The sequence below is a fragment of the Pelobates fuscus genome, chromosome 3, assembly GCF_036172605.1.
Source record: "Pelobates fuscus isolate aPelFus1 chromosome 3, aPelFus1.pri, whole genome shotgun sequence".
Lineage (NCBI taxonomy): Eukaryota > Metazoa > Chordata > Amphibia > Anura > Pelobatidae > Pelobates > Pelobates fuscus.
Window position 1 is genome coordinate 89,807,641 of NC_086319.1, and position 20,465 is coordinate 89,828,105.

Genomic DNA, 20,465 nt, shown 5'->3' on the forward strand with positions numbered 1-20,465 from the left:
TCGGCTCGTTGTACTACCCTGTTTCTCTGTTATCCCTTGACCCGGCTTGTCTCTCGCTTATCTGTCTTCTCGTTCCCTCGACCTCGGCTTGCCTCTGACTATTCTTTACTCTCGGTACGTTAGTCCGGCCATTCTAAGGCCCGGTATACGTACCTTTCCACTCTTTGTACTCTGCGTGTTGGATCCCTGTCCCGATCCTGACAGTGTGTCTGTATGTATGTATGTCTTGTCTTTGTATGTATGTGTCATTGTATGTGTGTCTGCATGTCTGTGTGTCTATGTATGTCTTATGTGTGTGTCTGCATGTGTGTGTGCATGTCTGTGTGTATGTGTGCCTGTCTGTTATAGTGGACTATAGTAAGTGGGCTACCTAGCTCAGCCTTCCTACTGGGCATTGCTATAAGGACGGTTAAAAAATAGAAAAAAGGGGAAAAAAGGTGGGGGGGGGAATTGAGGAGGGAGAGGAGATGAGCTGACGCACAAATGAGAAATCATATTATGCGCAAACAGAGAAGTCGTCTGAATATCACTGAAAGAGACCTTCGTTTGTTCCTTACGAAAATCGAACCAGATATCAAATATTTAGTCTCGCAGCATCAACCTCAAGGATCTCATTAATCACTAGTAAAGGTAATTTCAATTTACTTTATTGTTTTCTCATTAAACTTTATTATGTTAAAAACATTATAAACATGCATTAAGTAGAAATAAAAAGATAAATGTACGTACATTTATTTTTTTTTAAAAACACCCTCCTTTCTTAAAAATATTCCACATTTGCGCGAAAACTGGTGGGCGGTAAGGAAATTTTTTCAACCAAAAAGATGCATTAGTGGGCGGTAGGTAGAAAAAGGTTGACTACCACTGGTTTAGAGCGTAGTCAGGATCAAGCCAAGAGGTTCGGTACACAGGAAATCGATTAGAAGCGCCGTCGGTAAATAGGCAACAAGGTAGCGAGTATGCGACAGTATCAAACACAGGAAACATTGATTGAGCCATTTGGATGCGGTCGTGGCTTCCTTTTGAAGGGCAGACGTCAGACGCATAGGGAGAGAGATCAGCGAAAGAAGTCATACGGGCAGTGCCGATCTGGCTGAACTCAAACATGGAGGAATTCCGAGAGAATAGGGAGGAATCCTGACACTTCTTCTGTACGGTGGTTCATTCACATTATCCTCTGTCATTTATTCAAATCAGAGCAAAATGTGGCTGCTGGCCAAAAAAACATCATGATCTACAATGGAAAATTATTGTCAGTGTTGCGACAATTTAAATAAGCAGCACAGCCCCTCTGATCAGTTATAGTCATCGGATACCTTCACAGGTGTTTATGTCTCTGGGATAGAGTTTTGTCATGTATCCCATGTCAAGAATGACAACTACATTGTCAGTGTGAAAACAATTAAAGTATAATGCTAGGGAACTTCTAAACAGGCGGATCAAAACATTATTTTATTTTGCCTGTAGCAAACATAGCACATCTATGCCATTTTACTTGATTCTCATTTTATGTTTACTTATACCCTATAGGTGATAGGTAGATATATATGTGTTAAAAGTAAAAGTGAAAGTAGAAATACACACTGCAGTATTTACCTGTGCCCTGGATCTGAGACTATACCCTTTTCAGTTGACCTGCTGTCAGTCAGAATATTGCCCTCCCCACAGCTTGCATTAAATATCATCACTGAGGCCAAGGTAATCAATGACGAGAGAACATAGTAAGTATAATATAATCGAGAGAAAAATAAGTTTTACAAGTAATGTCACTAAGCAGCATTTTTATCCTTTCATACCTGACTGGTAACCTCACTGGAAGAGGGGTGTGGAGATCTATGACTGAGATTTGGTAAGATTACTGTTACTGACTGGCTGCCGTACAGCTGAGATCTGTGCATTGGGAAAGGCAAAGGTCTGCTAATTTTTCAATTATTCCTTCTGGATTTTCCTCTCATGTCATCCCATGATGCTTTGCTGAGGTATGAAAGATAAAAGAATGTTAGAAGTCAAAGATTTAAGCAAGAATATTCACAGTTGTTTACTTCCTGTATGTGTTGTACTCTATTTTAAACAAGTGAGGTATTTATCAGTTTTATGTTTTTAACTTGTGCAAGCTACTATAAGATCTGAATTAAATACCATTAAAATAAACTTAAGATATCTGCAAAACAGGCATGCAAGGACCTGCAAGAGGGTGGTTGCCCCCCAGACCACTACCATGAGGACTGACAACAGGGCTAAGGGCTGCAGTATTCTTCTACTGAGTTAGGTGTGTTGGTATGTCTGTCAAAACCACTGCAGGAAAAAGGCAGCAGACAGGGAATGTACAGTGCCTTTGCTAGTCCAGAACCGTGTGTGTTTGTGCGTGTGCTGTTGGCCTCTGCTCTCGATGTTCTCCAGGTCTGTTCCTGGTAAAGTACAGTATTGTAGTTGACCAAGCTTCAATTATATGATGAGCATGTATGATGTCCCTGGAGGTGTTTGCATGACCCCGTGGACAAGACAGTCATAAAGCACTACAGTTGTCATTGTGGCAATGGACTGGTTGAAAACAGACTCTTTGTACATACTCCTAAGGACAAATGTTGCCAGCCCTCCCCTGACAATGAGCACACATATCTCTTGAAAACACAGATGCCCTGTGTGTTGGGTCTCATGTCAGTTAGATTGACAGGATCGTTTGACAATGCTGGTGTTGTGGAAGGAGTAGTCCCATCTAACTTCACTGGAAGTGAAACATGAGACACCCATAGGAAGGATTGTTCTTTCATTTAATTGTTCTTTCGTTTGTGGGGTCCTGTTTCCAGACAGCTGTTATGGTCAGATGGATGACATGGAAAAAGTAAACACTGAGGGTAACACAGTCCCCCCTCTATTACTAGGACCCTTTGTTTCTCATTTTAGTCATTTTAGTCATCATAAAATGGCATAAAGCAGCTTATTTGGAAGTAAAGATTCTTATGACTCTACAGTTGTCAGATAATCTCTGCAATAACAGTAATAACCTCTGGCTATCTCTTACTTGGAAAAAAGAACCCTGAACATTTTACCTTATATTTTTCAGTTGATTATTTTAATTGACGAGGAAAGTGGGATCCTAATTGTGTAGCAGAGAATGATATTAGTTCAAATACCATATATTTATATATTGGTCATTGTTCATGCATGCACATTCCTACCCTCTCTGCTTGGTTGCCAGTTTACATTCACACAAACTGTTCTGTTATATTAACAATGGATAGACTTTTTCCAGACAGACCCAGTACATTCCAAGTACATCCCTCCATATTTTGGACCGAAAACCCACTGTCCCTCTTTTTTTATCCTAATGTCTTTGTTTTGAAGGACCTCAGTATTTATAGTGTGTCTGAATTCATACCAGAGCTCCACGGAAGTTATATTCACAGTAATGTGTCCTTGAACTACAACTATAATTCATGTATTTAGAAATCAATTTATGTAAATAAGATAAATTGATCTTGTTCTAAATTACATTTGTGTTGCTTAAATTAATAAGTCATCCAAAATTTCTTAGGACATACCAGCCACTGGCACGACTCCACTAACACCCCTAAAAATTAAAGTGTCCCTCTTTGTCAATGGAAAATGTTGGAATGTATATTCTTACCTTACAGGGTTAAACTATTTTTGTATTGCTTAACTCAAATCGTATCCCCAGACACCCATCCAAATTGGCTCCTCTGTCCTTCTAACTGCCACTGCACTGGAAGAATTGTCTGACGCTCTGAACCTGTCACTAGGTACAGGGTGACTTAGACGTAGGCGTAGTCCAGGATCCTACATAAAGTGTCTGTATGAAACCCCAAGTGATGGTGACTACCGCCAGAGTTCTTCATTCTTCAATGGATAAAATAAAAGTCATCACACCTAGTTACAAAATAAAAACCTTTGTAAAATATATATAATCCATATTGTCCAGCTAGTTAGTTCTGGATAACTAGACTCAGATATTTACCAATATAAGTACTTTCAGCATATGTTTACTTGATCTGATGATTGATTAGATATATGATTATTTAAAACGAAATTTACGCAAAGAAAAAAGTACAATATATGTGGTAACATGATCGGTAAGGTCTCAATTATTGGGCTTAACCCCTTAAGGACACAACGTGTGACATGTCATGATTCCCTTTTATTCCAGAAGTTTGGTCCTTAAGGGGTTAAAGGACTCCGCTACGCCTCTGTTTGCCTTTCAAACTGCAAAACAAGAAGTTTTACTTACCTGGAACCCAGCACCAGGTAAAGCCCCCTCTTTACATCGCAAAGAAGTCTGTGATTGGACCATTTTGCCAGCACACAGCGCATGCATGCAATCTGAGCCGGCAAAGGGAGGTTGGGAGTGAGTGAGAAGGAGGAAGGGTAACTTAGAACAAAAAAAATAAAAAATAAAAACTATGTCTGCAATAGAGGGAGGCATGAGGGAGATAGTGATCTTGTGCTTTACCGTACAACTCTGCTTTTACAGGACAGCAGGTGCAGTAAAGCAAGGCAGGTAATTTGCTTTAAAGGTACGCTCTAAGCACCAGAATCCCTACAGCTTAATGTTGTTGTTTTGGTTCAAATAGACTGATCTTGCAGTCTGACAATTGTAAACTTAGATTTTTCTGAAAAATTTGTCCCTTTGGCCACTTGAAGTAGGTATCGCTCAGACAGCCAGTAAAGGTTGTTCCTGGTGGGTCTTCACGCTCTGCATGAGGATGCCGAATGAACCCCACAGAGATGCATTGATCAAGTGAAACTACACTTTGTTTTATTGCTTGTATTTATTTACTGAATTATTGATTGCCACTTACTTTTGTTAGAGCCAGCTATGTGGCATCCTGCTTAAAGGGTTATATTCCTTCACTGTCCTGACCTTGCACTGCATGACTTTAATAATGCTATTGTCAGCTTGTGGTTGTTTCATGCGAAAGCCAAGTGCTGATATATATATATATCAAGTAACCAACTTCCAGCTCTGTTAGATTCTATTTCACAACTGAATATAAAAGTCCTTTCGATTTAGATTCAGTTTAAATCAGAGTGTGTCTGCATGGATATGATATTGCCTTTGTGGATGGATGTTTAATGGAAAAATTGGACACAGGCTACCAGAAAAACTTTTGTGGGGTTTGTTGAGGAGCATGTCAAAATACGACCTTGGATACAATAATTAGATGAAACTATGAACATTCCGTTAATGTTTGTTTGAACCTACATTAAAATCCCATCCCATCACTTTTTCCTGAAATTATTTGATATTTGCATGTCATAGTTTCACTCCCTGCTGAAATGACTATCCCACTCCTCTTCATTTTATTATTTCACTCCCTCACCCACTGGATATTCCACTCCCTCTCCAAATCTTCACTACACACCCAATCATTATTTAAATCCTTCATCAAGTGATATACCACTATCTGTACTTGCCCCAGTCTTTCCCTGTGTTGCTATCCCTCACCCACCAGCACATTTTCTATTCCCATGACACATCCACTTAGAAACATAGAAACATAGAATGTGACGGCAGATAAGAACCATTCGGCCCATCTAGTCTGCCCAGTTTTCTAAATACTTTCATTAGTCCCTGGCCTTATCTTATAGTTAGGATAGCCTTATGCCTATCCCACGCATGCTTAAACTCCTTTACTGTGTTAACCTCTACCACTTCAGCTGGAAGGCTATTCCATGCATCCACTACCCTCTCAGTAAAGTAATACTTCCTGGTATTATTTTTAAACCTTTGTCCCTCTAATTTAAGACTATGTCCTCTTGTTGTGGTAGTTTTTCTTCTTTTAAATATAGTCTCCTCCTTTACTGTGTTGATTCCCTTTATGTATTTAAATGTTTCTATCATATCCCCCCTGTCTCGTCTTTCCTCCAAGCTATACATGTTAAGATCCTTCAACCTTTCCTGGTAAGTTTTATCCTGCAATCCATGAACCAGTTTAGTAGCCCTTCTTTGAACTCTCTCTAAGGTATCAATATCCTTCTGAAGATAGGGTCTCCAGTACTGTGTACAGTACTCCAAGTGAGGTCTCACCAGTGTTCTGTACAATGGCATGAGCACTTCCCTCTTTCTACTGCTAATACCTCTCCCTATACAACCAAGCATTCTGCTAGCATTTCCTGCTGCTCTATTACATTGTCTGCCTACCTTTAAGTCATCAGAAATAATCACCCCTAAATCCCTTTCCTCAGATGTTGAGGTTAGGACTCTATCAAATATTTTGTACTCTACCCTTGGGTTTTTACGTCCAAGATGCATTATCTTGCACTTATCCACATTAAATGTCAGTTGCCACAACTCTGACCATTTTTCTAGTTTACCTAAATCATTTTCCATTTGGCTTATCCCTCCTGGAACATCAACCCTGTTACATATCTTAGTATCATCTGCAAAAAGACACACCTTACCATCAAGACCTTCTGCAATATCACTAATAAAAATATTAAAGAGAATGGGTCCAAGTACAGATCCCTGAGGTACCCCACTGGTGACAAGCCCAAGCTTCGAATATACTCCATTGACTACAACCCTCTGTTGCCTGTCACTCAGCCACTGCCTTACCCATTCAACAATATTCGAATCCAAACTCAAAGATTGTAGTTTATTGATAAGCCTTCTATGTGCAACAGTGTCAAAAGCCTTACTGAAATCTAGGTAAGCAATGTCTACTGCACCACCCTGATCTATAATTTTAGTTACCCAATCAAAAAAATCAATAAGATTAGTTTGGCATGATCTCCCTGAAGTAAACCCATGTTGTCTCTGGTCTTGAAATCCATGTGTTTTTAGATGTTCAACAATCCTATCCTTTAACATGGTTTCCATCACTTTCCCCACTACTGAAGTAAGGCTTACTGGCCTATAGTTGCCCGACTCCTCCCTATTACCTTTCTTGTGAATGGGCACAACATTCGCTAACTTCCAATCTTCTGGGACTACTCCTGTTATCAATGATTGGTTAAATAAATCTGTTAATGGTTTTGCTAGTACACCACTAAGCTCTTTTAATAGCTTTGGGTGTATTCCATCAGGTCCCATTGACTTATTTGTCTTTACTTTTGACAGTTGAAATAGAACCTCTTCCTCTGTAAACTCACGTGTAATAAATGACTCATTTATCCTTTTTGTTAACAGAGGTCCCTTTCCTTCATTTTCATCTGTAAATACCGAACAAAAATATTCATTGAGGCAGTCAGCTAGACCTTTATCCTCATCTACATACCTTCCTTCTTTTGTTTTTAATCTAACTAATCCTTGTTTTACTTTTCTTTTCTCATTTATGTATCTAAAAAAAGTTTTGTCCCCCTTTTTCACTGACTGTGCTATTTTCTCTTCTGTGTGGGATTTGGAAGCTCTTATAACTTGCTTAGCCTCTTTCTGCCTAATCTTATAGGTCATTCTGTCTTCCTCACTCTGGTTTTTTTTATAATTACTAAATGCTAACTTTTTGTTTTTTACTATTTTGGCCACATCTGCGGAGTACCACAGTGGTTTCTTGAATTTTTTGCTTTTACTGACAAGCCTAATGCAATTTTCTGTTGCCTTCAGTAGTGCAACTTTTAAATAATCCCATTTATTTTGGACTCCATATAAATTGCTCCAGTCTGATAATGACTCCTTTACACATATTCTAATTTATGCCAAGCCTTCTTCATCCACATGTCACATGCCCACTCAATGGAGTTCCTTTTTAATAAGAGATCTGAATTCAAAATGTCCACAATCATCATGGAAACCAGTGCAACTAGCTGTAGATTCATGTCTCAATGGTGACTCCAGCCCTTTTACATTTCTGCACCAATGTTTCGAACTGAACACTTTGATAATTCTCTATCATTGTCACTTGACAAATCTTTCTCCACTAGCACCATACTATATATAATCTATCTCCTTCCTGTATCACTATCACAATCACTCTGGCCCTCTGCAGTCACATTTTTTTGCTTTATTTATATATTTAACATACAAAGGATTGTCCTTTTGCCAGTGGAGACGTCTCATTTCTTGTGCATAATGGAATGTTCTCCAATCAAAAAAGCTTGCTTATTACTAACACCACATCAGTGTTTGGTGAGGAAGCGATGCTGACTACAGCAGCAACCACCATACATGGGAACCCAATAAGCAAATAAATCACAATACACACAGCATGGAAAGCAAGTGAATTAAATGTAAGAACACAAATTAATAACATAAATACAAAAAATCAATACAAGGAAATAAGCAGGGCTTCTGGATAGAGGGACCAGGTTAACTTGCACAGGAACCGGTTGCATAGTATAACAGCTTGCTCTGAAACACTGAGGGTAACACAGAATAGCAGCTAACTCTGAAACACTGAGGGTAACACAGGATAGAAGCTAACTCTGGAACACTGAGGGTAACACAGGATAGCAGCTTGCTCTGGAACACTGAGGGTAACACAGGATAGCAGCTTGCTCTGGAACACTGAGGGTAACACAGAATAGCAGCTAACTCTGAAACACTGAGGGTAACACAGGATAGCAGCTAACTCTGGAACACTGAGGGTAACACAGGATAGCAGCTAACTCTGGAACACTGAGGGTAACACAGGATAGCAGCTTGCTCTGGAACACTGAGGGTAACACAGAATAGCAGCTAACTCTGAAACACTGAGGGTAACACAGGATAGCAGCTAACTCTGGAACACTGAGGGTAACACAGGATAGCAGCTAACTCTGGAACACTGAGGGTAACACAGGATAGCAGCTTGCTCTGGAACACTGAGGGTAACAGGATAGAAGCTAGCTCTGGAACACTGAGGGTAACACAGAATAGCAGCTAACTCTGGAACACTGATTGTAACACAGGATAGCAGCTAATTCTGGAACACTAAGGGTAACACAGGATAGCAGCTAACTCTGGAACACTGAGGGTATCACAGGATAGCAGCATGCTCTGGAACACTGAGGGTAACACAGGATAGCAGCTGACTCTGGAACACTGAGGGTAACACAGGATAGCAGCTTGCTCTGGAATACTGAGTCGCTAATCCTTATGGCAGAGCCTGCGGTTCGCGTGAATTCCTGGTCATGTCGTTCATGTTGTTGTTGCTAGTATTGTTGATTCTCGTATGTAAGTTTCTTTACTGCGTTAGCTAACAGTACTCTGTTAGCTTTGGCCGTGTTTAGCAGGTGACGCAGTATCGACTTTTTGTACGACTGGATAGGCTTTGTCGAGATGTGCAGCAGGGTCAGTTCTGCATTCCATTCCAGTATGTTTCCCAGAATATTGGTCACGGTGTCCTTAATCATTACCCAGTATGGGACGATGTCCCTGCATTCCCACAATATATCAGTGTGCCATGTTCTGCCTGGCATCTCGAGCATATCGGGGTGATCGATGGGAAGATCTAGTGTAACAGGGACGGTGTTCTGTACCATAGGGGGAGCAGTTTGTAGTGTACCTCCTGATAAAACTACACAGTAACACAGAATAGCAGCTAACTCTGGAACACTGAGGGTAACACAGGATAGCAGCTTGCTCTGGAACACTGAGGGTAACACAGGAGAGCAGCTGACTCTGGAACACTAAGGGTAACACAGGATAGCAGCTGACACTGGAACGTTGACGGTAGAATAGGATAGCAGCTCATTTTGGAACACTGAGGGTAACACAGAATAGCAGCTAATTCTGGAAAACTGAGGGTAACAAAGAATAGCAGCTAATTCTGGAACACTGAGGGTAACACAGAATAGCAACTTACTCTGGAACACTGAGGGTAACCCAGAATAGCAGCTAATTCTGGAACACTGAGGGTAACACAGGGTAGCAGCTAACTCTGGAACACTGAGGGTAACACAGGATAGCAGCTTGCTCTGGAACACTGAGGGTAACACAGGATAGCAGCTTGCTCTGGAACACTGAGGGTAACACAGAATAGCAGCTAACTCTGAAACACTGAGGGTAACACAGGATAGCAGCTAACTCTGGAACACTGAGAGTAACACAGGGTAGCAGCTTACTCTGGAACACTGAGTGTAACAGGATAGCAGCTAACTCTGGAACACTGAGGGTAACACAGAATAGCAGCTAACTCTGGAACACTGAGGGTAACGCAGAATAGCAGCTAACTGGAACACTGAGGGTAACACAGGATAGCAGCTAGCTCTGGAACACTGAGGGTAACACAGGATAGCAGCTTGCTCTGGAACACTGAGGGTAACACAGAATAGCAGCTAACTCTGGAACACTGAGGGTAACACAGGGTAGCAGCTTACTCTGGAACACTGAGGGTAACACAGGATAGCAGCTTGCTCTGGAACACTGAGGGTAACAGGATAGCAGCTAACTCTGGAACAATGAGAGTAACACAGAATAGCAGCTAACTCTGGAACACTGATTGTAACACAGGATAGCAGCTAATTCTGGAACACTAAGGGTAACACAGGATAGCAGCTAACTCTGGAACACTGAGGGTAGCACACGATAGCCGCCAACTCTGGAACACTGAGGGTATCACAGGATAGCAGCTAACTCTGGAACACTGAGGATATCACATGATAGCAGCTAACTCTGGAACACTGAGGGTAACACAGGATAGCAGCTTGCTCTGGAACACTGAGGGTAACACAGAATAGCAGCTAACTCTGGAACACTGAGGGTAACACAGGGTAGCAGCTTACTCTGGAACACTAAGGGTAACACATGATAGCAGCTTGCTCTGGAACACTGAGTGTAACAGGATAGCAGCTAACTCTGGAACACTGAGGGTAACACAGAATAGCAGCTAACTCTGGAACACTGAGGGTAGCACAGGATAGCAGCTTGCTCTGGAACACTGAGGGTAACACAGGAGAGCAGCTGACTCTGGAACATTGAGGGTAATACAGGATAGCAGCTAACTCTGGAACACTGAGGGTAACACAGGATAGCAGCTGACTCTGGAACGTTGACGGTAGTATAGGATAGCAGCTGACTCTAGAACATTGAGGGTATCACAGGATAGCAGCTAATTTTGGAACACTGAGGGTAACACAGAATAGCAGCTAATTCTGGAAAACTGAGGGTAACAAAGAATAGCAGCTAATTCTGGAACACTGAGGGTAACACAGAATAGCAACTTACTCTGGAACACTGAGGGTAACACAGAATAGCAGCTAACTCTGGAACACTGAGGGTAACACAGGGTAGCAGCTAACTCTGGAACAATGAGGGTAACACAGGGTAGCAGCTAACTCTGGAACAATGAGGGTAACACAGAATAGCAGCTAACTCTGGAACACTGAGGGTAACACAGAATAGCAGCTAACTCTGGAACACTGAGGGTAACACAGAATAGCAGCTAACTGGAACACTGAGGGTAACACAGGATAGCAGCTAGCTCTGGAACACTGAGGGTAACACAGGATAGCAGCTTGCTCTGGAACACTGAGGGTAACACAGAATAGCAGCTAACTCTGGAACACTGAGGGTAACACAGGATAGCAGCTGACTCTGGAACACTTAGGGTAACACAGGATAGCAGCTTGCTCTGAAATACTGAGTCGCTAATCCTTATGGCAGAGCCTGCGGTTCGCTTGAATTCCTGGTCATGTCGTTCATGTTGTTGTTGCTAGTATTGTTGATTCTCGTATGTAAGTTTCTTTACTGCGTTATTGGTGTGTGTATCAGTAATATCTTATGGAGAGTATGGTGTAGGTCTACGCGATGCAGAACCGTATGCTTTGTATGTGTGTTGTCTCTTCCATCTACTCTTTCGGTGATGGTATATGCATCAAGCCATATCCCGTGTTCCCCATGGATCGGACAGCGTCCCAGGTCATTTTTTGACTGGGTGCTTATCCTTTTTCGGAGGTTAGCATGTCATATGTCTGGTGGTGTGTCCCTCCGATCCAATCCCCGTCTCCCCGGGCCCCAGGATCTGTTAGTCTATTGGGTGGGAGAATTGGAGAAGGGTGAGCAGGGTTTAGGTATAAAGCGAGGGATGTGGGGAGTGATCTGTGTCAAGCGGGGTTCGTGTCTGATGTTGCCCCGTTACTGGGTTCGGGAGCGTCCTCTGCTTGCCTATAACGAGTTATGTATAGGAAGCATGGAAGCCACATCTCTGTATGTTTTGTTCCGCGTTCTGTCAGGGAGGCATGTATTTCTTCTGTTCCTTGGATGTCTTCCACCCTGCGGATCCATTCTTTCTTTGTTGATGTGTCATGCTTTTTCCAGTGTGCCGGTATGTTAGCTTTGGCCGTGATTAGCAGGTGACGCAGTATCGACTTTTTGTACGACTGGATAGGCTTTGTCGAGATGTGCAGCAGGGTCAGTTCTGCATTCCATTCCAGTATGTTTCCCAGAATATTGGTCACAGTGTCCTTAATCATTACCCAGTATGGGACGATGTCCCTGCATTCCCACCATATATCAGTGTGCCATGTTCTGCCTGGCATCTCGAGCATATCGGGGTGATCGATGGGAAGATCTAGTGTAACAGGGACGGTGTTCTGTACCATAGGGAGAGCAGTTTGTAGTGTACCTCCTGATAATACTACACAGTAACACAGAATAGCAGCTAACTCTGGAACACTGAGGGTAGCACAGGATAGCAGCTTGCTCTGGAACACTGAGGGTAACACAGGAGAGCAGCTGACTCTGGAACATTGAGGGTAATACAGGATAGCAGCTAACTCTGGAACACTGAGGGTAACACAGGATAGCAGCTGACTCTGGAACGTTGACGGTAGTATAGGATAGCAGCTGACTCTAGAACATTGAGGGTATCACAGGATAGCAGCTAATTTTGGAACACTGAGGGTAACACAGAATAGCAGCTAATTCTGGAAAACTGAGGGTAACAAAGAATAGCAGCTAATTCTGGAACACTGAGGGTAACACAGAATAGCAACTTACTCTGGAACACTGAGGGTAACACAGAATAGCAGCTAATTCTGGAACACTGAGGGTAACACAGGATAGCAGCTTGCTCTGGAACACTGAGGGTAACACAGGGTAGCAGCTGACTCTGGAACAATGAGTGTAACAGGATAGCAGCTAACTCTGGAACACTGAGGGTAACACAGAATAGCAGCTAACTCTGGAACACTGAGGGTAACACAGAATAGCAGCTAACTGGAACACTGAGGGTAACACAGGATAGCAGCTAGCTCTGGAACACTGAGGGTAACACAGGATAGCAGCTTGCTCTGGAACACTGAGGGTAACACAGAATAGCAGCTAACTCTGGAACACTGAGGGTAACACAGGGTAGCAGCTTACTCTGGAACACTAAGGGTAACACATGATAGCAGCTTGCTCTGGAACACTGAGTGTAACAGGATAGCAGCTAACTCTGGAACACTGAGGGTAACACAGAATAGCAGCTAACTCTGGAACACTGAGGGTAGCACAGGATAGCATCTTGCTCTGGAACACTGAGGGTAACACAGGAGAGCAGCTGACTCTGGAACATTGAGGGTAATACAGGATAGCAGCTAACTCTGGAACACTGAGGGTAACACAGGATAGCAGCTGACTCTGGAACGTTGACGGTAGTATAGGATAGCAGCTGACTCTAGAACATTGAGGGTATCACAGGATAGCAGCTAATTTTGGAACACTGAGGGTAACACAGAATAGCAGCTAATTCTGGAAAACTGAGGGTAACAAAGAATAGCAGCTAATTCTGGAACACTGAGGGTAACACAGAATAGCAACTTACTCTGGAACACTGAGGGTAACACAGAATAGCAGCTAACTCTGGAACACTGAGGGTAACAAAGGATAGCAGCTTGCTCTGGAACACTGAGGGTAACACAGGGTAGCAGCTAACTCTGGAACAATGAGGGTAACACAGAATAGCAGCTAACTCTGGAACACTGAGGGTAACACAGAATAGCAGCTAACTCTGGAACACTGAGGGTAACACAGAATAGCAGCTAACTGGAACACTGAGGGTAACACAGGATAGCAGCTAGCTCTGGAACACTGAGGGTAACACAGGATAGCAGCTTGCTCTGGAACACTGAGGGTAACACAGAATAGCAGCTAACTCTGGAACACTGAGGGTAACACAGGGTAGCAGCTTACTCTGGAACACTGAGGGTAACACATGATAGCAGCTTGCTCTGGAACACTGAGTGTAACAGGATAGCAGCTAACTCTGGAACACTGAGGGCAACACAGAATAGCAGCTAACTCTGGAACACTGAGGGTAGCACAGGATAGCAGCTTGCTCTGGAACACTGAGGGTAACACAGGAGAGCAGCTGACACTGGAACATTGAGGGTAATACAGGATAGCAGCTAACTCTGGAACACTGAGGGTAACACAGGATAGCAGCTGACTCTGGAACGTTGACGGTAGTATAGGATAGCAGCTGACTCTAGAACATTGAGGGTATCACAGGATAGCAGCTAATTTTGGAACACTGAGGGTAACACAGAATAGCAGCTAATTCTGGAAAACTGAGGGTAACAAAGAATAGCAGCTAATTCTGGAACACTGAGGGTAACACATAATAGCAACTTACTCTGGAACACTGAGGGTAACACAGAATAGCAGCTAACTCTGGAACACTGAGGGTAACACAGGATAGCAGCTTGCTCTGGAACACTGAGGGTAACACAGAATAGCAGCTAACTCTGGAACACTGAGGGTAGCACAGGATAGCAGCTTGCTCTGGAACACTGAGGGTAACACAGGAGAGCAGCTGACTCTGGAACATTGAGGGTAACACAGGATAGCAGCTTGCTCTGGAACACTGAGGGTAACACAGAATAGCAGCTAACTCTGGAACACTGAGGGTAACACAGGGTAGCAGCTTACTCTGGAACACTGAGGGTAACACATGATAGCAGCTTGCTCTGGAACACTGAGTGTAACAGGATAGCAGCTAACTCTGGAACACTGAGGGTAACACAGAATAGCAGCTAACTTTGGAACACTGAGGGTAGCACAGGATAGCAGCTTGCTCTGGAACACTGAGGGTAACACAGGAGAGCAGCTGACTCTGGAACATTGAGGGTAATACAGGATAGCAGCTAACTCTGGAACACTGAGGGTAACACAGGATAGCAGCTGACTCTGGAACGTTGACGGTAGTATAGGATAGCAGCTGACTCTAGAACATTGAGGGTATCACAGGATAGCAGCTAATTTTGGAACACTGAGGGTAACACAGAATAGCAGCTAATTCTGGAAAACTGAGGGTAACAAAGAATAGCAGCTAATTCTGGAACACTGAGGGTAACACAGAATAGCAACTTACTCTGGAACACTGAGGGTAACACAGAATAGCAGCTAACTCTGGAACACTGAGGGTAACACAGGATAGCAGCTTGCTCTGGAACACTGAGGGTAACACAGGGTAGCAGCTAACTCTGGAACAATGAGGGTAACACAGAATAGCAGCTAACTCTGGAACACTGAGGGTAACACAGAATAGCAGCTAACTCTGGAACACTGAGGGTAACACAGAATAGCAGCTAACTGGAACACTGAGGGTAACACAGGATAGCAGCTAGCTCTGGAACACTGAGGGTAACACAGGATAGCAGCTTGCTATGGAACACTGAGGGTAACACAGAATAGCAGCTAACTCTGGAACACTGAGGGTAACACAGAATAGCAGCTAACTGGAACACTGAGGGTAACACAGGATAGCAGCTAGCTCTGGAACACTGAGGGTAACACAGGATAGCAGCTTGCTCTGGAACACTGAGGGTAACACAGAATAGCAGCTAACTCTGGAACACTGAGGGTAACACAGGGTAGCAGCTTACTCTGGAACACTAAGGGTAACACATGATAGCAGCTTGCTCTGGAACACTGAGTGTAACAGGATAGCAGCTAACTCTGGAACACTGAGGGTAACACAGAATAGCAGCTAACTCTGGAACACTGAGGGTAGCACAGGATAGCATCTTGCTCTGGAACACTGAGGGTAACACAGGAGAGCAGCTGACTCTGGAACATTGAGGGTAATACAGGATAGCAGCTAACTCTGGAACACTGAGGGTAACACAGGATAGCAGCTGACTCTGGAACGTTGACGGTAGTATAGGATAGCAGCTGACTCTAGAACATTGAGGGTATCACAGGATAGCAGCTAATTTTGGAACACTGAGGGTAACACAGAATAGCAGCTAATTCTGGAAAACTGAGGGTAACAAAGAATAGCAGCTAATTCTGGAACACTGAGGGTAACACAGAATAGCAACTTACTCTGGAACACTGAGGGTAACACAGAATAGCAGCTAACTCTGGAACACTGAGGGTAACACAGGATAGCAGCTTGCTCTGGAACACTGAGGGTAACACAGGGTAGCAGCTAACTCTGGAACAATGAGGGTAACACAGAATAGCAGCTAACTCTGGAACACTGAGGGTAACACAGAATAGCAGCTAACTCTGGAACACTGAGGGTAACACAGAATAGCAGCTAACTGGAACACTGAGGGTAACACAGGATAGCAGCTAGCTCTGGAACACTGAGGGTAACACAGGATAGCAGCTTGCTCTGGAACACTGAGGGTAACACAGAATAGCAGCTAACTCTGGAACACTGAGGGTAACACAGGGTAGCAGCTTACTCTGGAACACTGAGGGTAAAACATGATAGCAGCTTGCTCTGGAACACTGAGTGTAACAGGATAGCAGCTAACTCTGGAACACTGAGGGCAACACAGAATAGCAGCTAACTCTGGAACACTGAGGGTAGCACAGGATAGCAGCTTGCTCTGGAACACTGAGGGTAACACAGGAGAGCAGCTGACACTGGAACATTGAGGGTAATACAGGATAGCAGCTAACTCTGGAACACTGAGGGTAACACAGGATAGCAGCTGACTCTGGAACGTTGACGGTAGTATAGGATAGCAGCTGACTCTAGAACATTGAGGGTATCACAGGATAGCAGCTAATTTTGGAACACTGAGGGTAACACAGAATAGCAGCTAATTCTGGAAAACTGAGGGTAACAAAGAATAGCAGCTAATTCTGGAACACTGAGGGTAACACATAATAGCAACTTACTCTGGAACACTGAGGGTAACACAGAATAGCAGCTAACTCTGGAACACTGAGGGTAACACAGGATAGCAGCTTGCTCTGGAACACTGAGGGTAACACAGAATAGCAGCTAACTCTGGAACACTGAGGGTAGCACAGGATAGCAGCTTGCTCTGGAACACTGAGGGTAACACAGGAGAGCAGCTGACTCTGGAACATTGAGGGTAACACAGGATAGCAGCTTGCTCTGGAACACTGAGGGTAACACAGAATAGCAGCTAACTCTGGAACACTGAGGGTAACACAGGGTAGCAGCTTACTCTGGAACACTGAGGGTAACACATGATAGCAGCTTGCTCTGGAACACTGAGTGTAACAGGATAGCAGCTAACTCTGGAACACTGAGGGTAACACAGAATAGCAGCTAACTTTGGAACACTGAGGGTAGCACAGGATAGCAGCTTGCTCTGGAACACTGAGGGTAACACAGGAGAGCAGCTGACTCTGGAACATTGAGGGTAATACAGGATAGCAGCTAACTCTGGAACACTGAGGGTAACACAGGATAGCAGCTGACTCTGGAACGTTGACGGTAGTATAGGATAGCAGCTGACTCTAGAACATTGAGGGTATCACAGGATAGCAGCTAATTTTGGAACACTGAGGGTAACACAGAATAGCAGCTAATTCTGGAAAACTGAGGGTAACAAAGAATAGCAGCTAATTCTGGAACACTGAGGGTAACACAGAATAGCAACTTACTCTGGAACACTGAGGGTAACACAGAATAGCAGCTAACTCTGGAACACTGAGGGTAACACAGGATAGCAGCTTGCTCTGGAACACTGAGGGTAACACAGGGTAGCAGCTAACTCTGGAACAATGAGGGTAACACAGAATAGCAGCTAACTCTGGAACACTGAGGGTAACACAGAATAGCAGCTAACTCTGGAACACTGAGGGTAACACAGAATAGCAGCTAACTGGAACACTGAGGGTAACACAGGATAGCAGCTAGCTCTGGAACACTGAGGGTAACACAGGATAGCAGCTTGCTATGGAACACTGAGGGTAACACAGAATAGCAGCTAACTCTGGAACACTGAGGGTAACACAGGGTAGCAGCTTACTCTGGAACACTGAGGGTAACACATGATAGCAGCTTGCTCTGGAACACTGAGTGTAACAGGATAGCAGCTAACTCTGGAACACTGAGGGTAACACAGAATAGCAGCTAACTCTGGAACACTGAGGGTAGCACAGGATAGCAGCTTGCTCTGGAACACTGAGGGTAACACAGGAGAGCAGCTGACTCTGGAACATTGAGGGTAATACAGGATAGCAGCTAACTCTGGAACACTGAGGGTAACACAGGATAGCAGCTGACTCTGGAACGTTGACGGTAGTATAGGATAGCAGCTGACTCTAGAACATTGAGGGTATCACAGGATAGCAGCTAATTTTGGAACACTGAGGGTAACACAGAATAGCAGCTAATTCTGGAAAACTGAGGGTAACAAAGAATAGCAGCTAATTCTGGAACACTGAGGGTAACACATAATAGCAACTTACTCTGGAACACTGAGGGTAACACAGAATAGCAGCTAACTCTGGAACACTGAGGGTAACACAGGATAGCAGCTTGCTCTGGAACACTGAGGGTAACACAGGGTAGCAGCTAACTCTGGAACAATGAGGGTAACACAGAATAGCAGCTAACTCTGGAACACTGAGGGTAACACAGAATAGCAGCTAACTCTGGAACACTGAGGGTAACACAGAATAGCAGCTAACTGGAACACTGAGGGTAACACAGGGTAGCAGCTAGCTCTGGAACACTGAGGGTAACACAGAATAGCAGCTAACTTTGGAACACTGAGGGTAACACAGGATAGCAGGTAGCTCTGGAACACTGAGGGTAACACAGAATAGCAGCTAACTCTGGAACACTGAGGGTAACACAGGGTAGCAGCTTACTCTGGAACACTGAGGGTAACACATGATAGCAGCTTGCTCTGGAACACTGAGTGTAACAGGATAGCAGCTAACTCTGGAACACTGAGGGTAACACAGAATAGCAGCTAACTCTGGAACACTGAGGGTAACACAGGGTAGCAGCTTACTCTGGAACACTGAGGGTGACACAGGATAGCAGCTTGCTCTGGAACACTGAGGGTAACAGTATAGCAGCTAACTCTGGAACAATGAAGGTAACACAGAATAGCAGCTATATCTGGAACACTGAGGGTAACACAGAATAGCAGCTAACTCTGGAACACTGAGGGTAACACAGAATAGCAGCTAACTGAAACACTGAGGGTAACACAGGATAGCAGCTAGCTCTGGAACACTGAGGTTAACACAGAATAGCAGCTAACTCTGGAACACTGAGGGTATCACAGAATAGCAGCTAACTCTGGAACAATGAGGGTATCACAGGATAGCGGTTATCTCTGGAACACGGAGGGTAACACAGAATAGCAGCTGACTCTGGAACACTGAGGGTAACACAGGATAGCAGCTAACTCTGGAACACTGAGGATAACACAGGATAGCAGCTGACCCTGGAACACTGAGGGTACACAGGATAGCATCTAACTTTGGAACACTGAGGGTAACACAGAATAGCAGCTAATTCTGGAAAACTGAGGGTAACAAAGAATAGCACCTAATTCTGGAACACTGAGGGTAACACAGAATAGCAACTAACTCTTGAACACTGAGGGTAATACAGGGTAGCAGCGAACTCTGGAACACTGAGGGTAACACAGGATAGCAGCTGACTCTGGAACACTAAGAGTAACACAGGATAGCATCTAACTCTGGAACACTGAAGGTAACACAGGATAGCAGCTGACTCTGGAACATTGACGGTAGCATAGGATAGCAGCTGACTCTGGAACACTGAGGGTAACACAGGATAGCAGCTAACTCTGGAACACTGAGTGTTACACAGAATAGCAGCTAACTCTGGAACACTGAGGGTAACACAGAATAGCAGCTAACTGGAACACTGAGGGTAACACAGGATAGCAGCTAGCTCTGGAACACTGAGGGTAACACAGGATAGCAGCTTGCTCTGGAACACTGAGGGTAACACAGGATAGCAGCTTGCTCTGGAACACTGAGGGTAACACAGGATAGCAGCTTGCTCTGGAACACTGAGGGTAAAAGGATAGCAGCTAACTCTGGAACAATAAGGGTAACACAGAATAGCAGCTAACTCTGGAACACTGAGGGTAACACAGGGTAGCAGCTTACTCTGGAACACTGAGGGTAACACAGGATAGCAGCTTGCTCTGTAACACTGAGGGTAACAGTATAGCAGCTAACTCTGGAACAATGAGGGTAACACAGAATAGCAGCTAACTCTGGAACACTGAGGGTAACACAGAATAGCAGCTAACTGGAACACTGAGGGTAACACAGAATAGCAGCTAACTCTGGAACACTGAGGGTAACACAGAATAGCAGCTAACTCTGGAACACTGAG

General features: G+C 43.9%; 1 protein-coding gene across 1 annotated transcript in view; it reads left to right on the forward strand.

The window, feature by feature from the left end:
* The first annotated feature begins 1,864 nt into the window (after positions 1-1,864).
* Positions 1,865-20,465, forward strand: part of LOC134602447 (toll-like receptor 13) — a 37,711-nt gene continuing 19,110 nt past the window's right edge. Inside the window, exon 1 of the mRNA XM_063447338.1 lies at positions 1,865-1,979. The gene's annotated coding sequence lies outside the window, so the exon portion shown is untranslated. The remainder of the gene's footprint in view (positions 1,980-20,465) is intronic.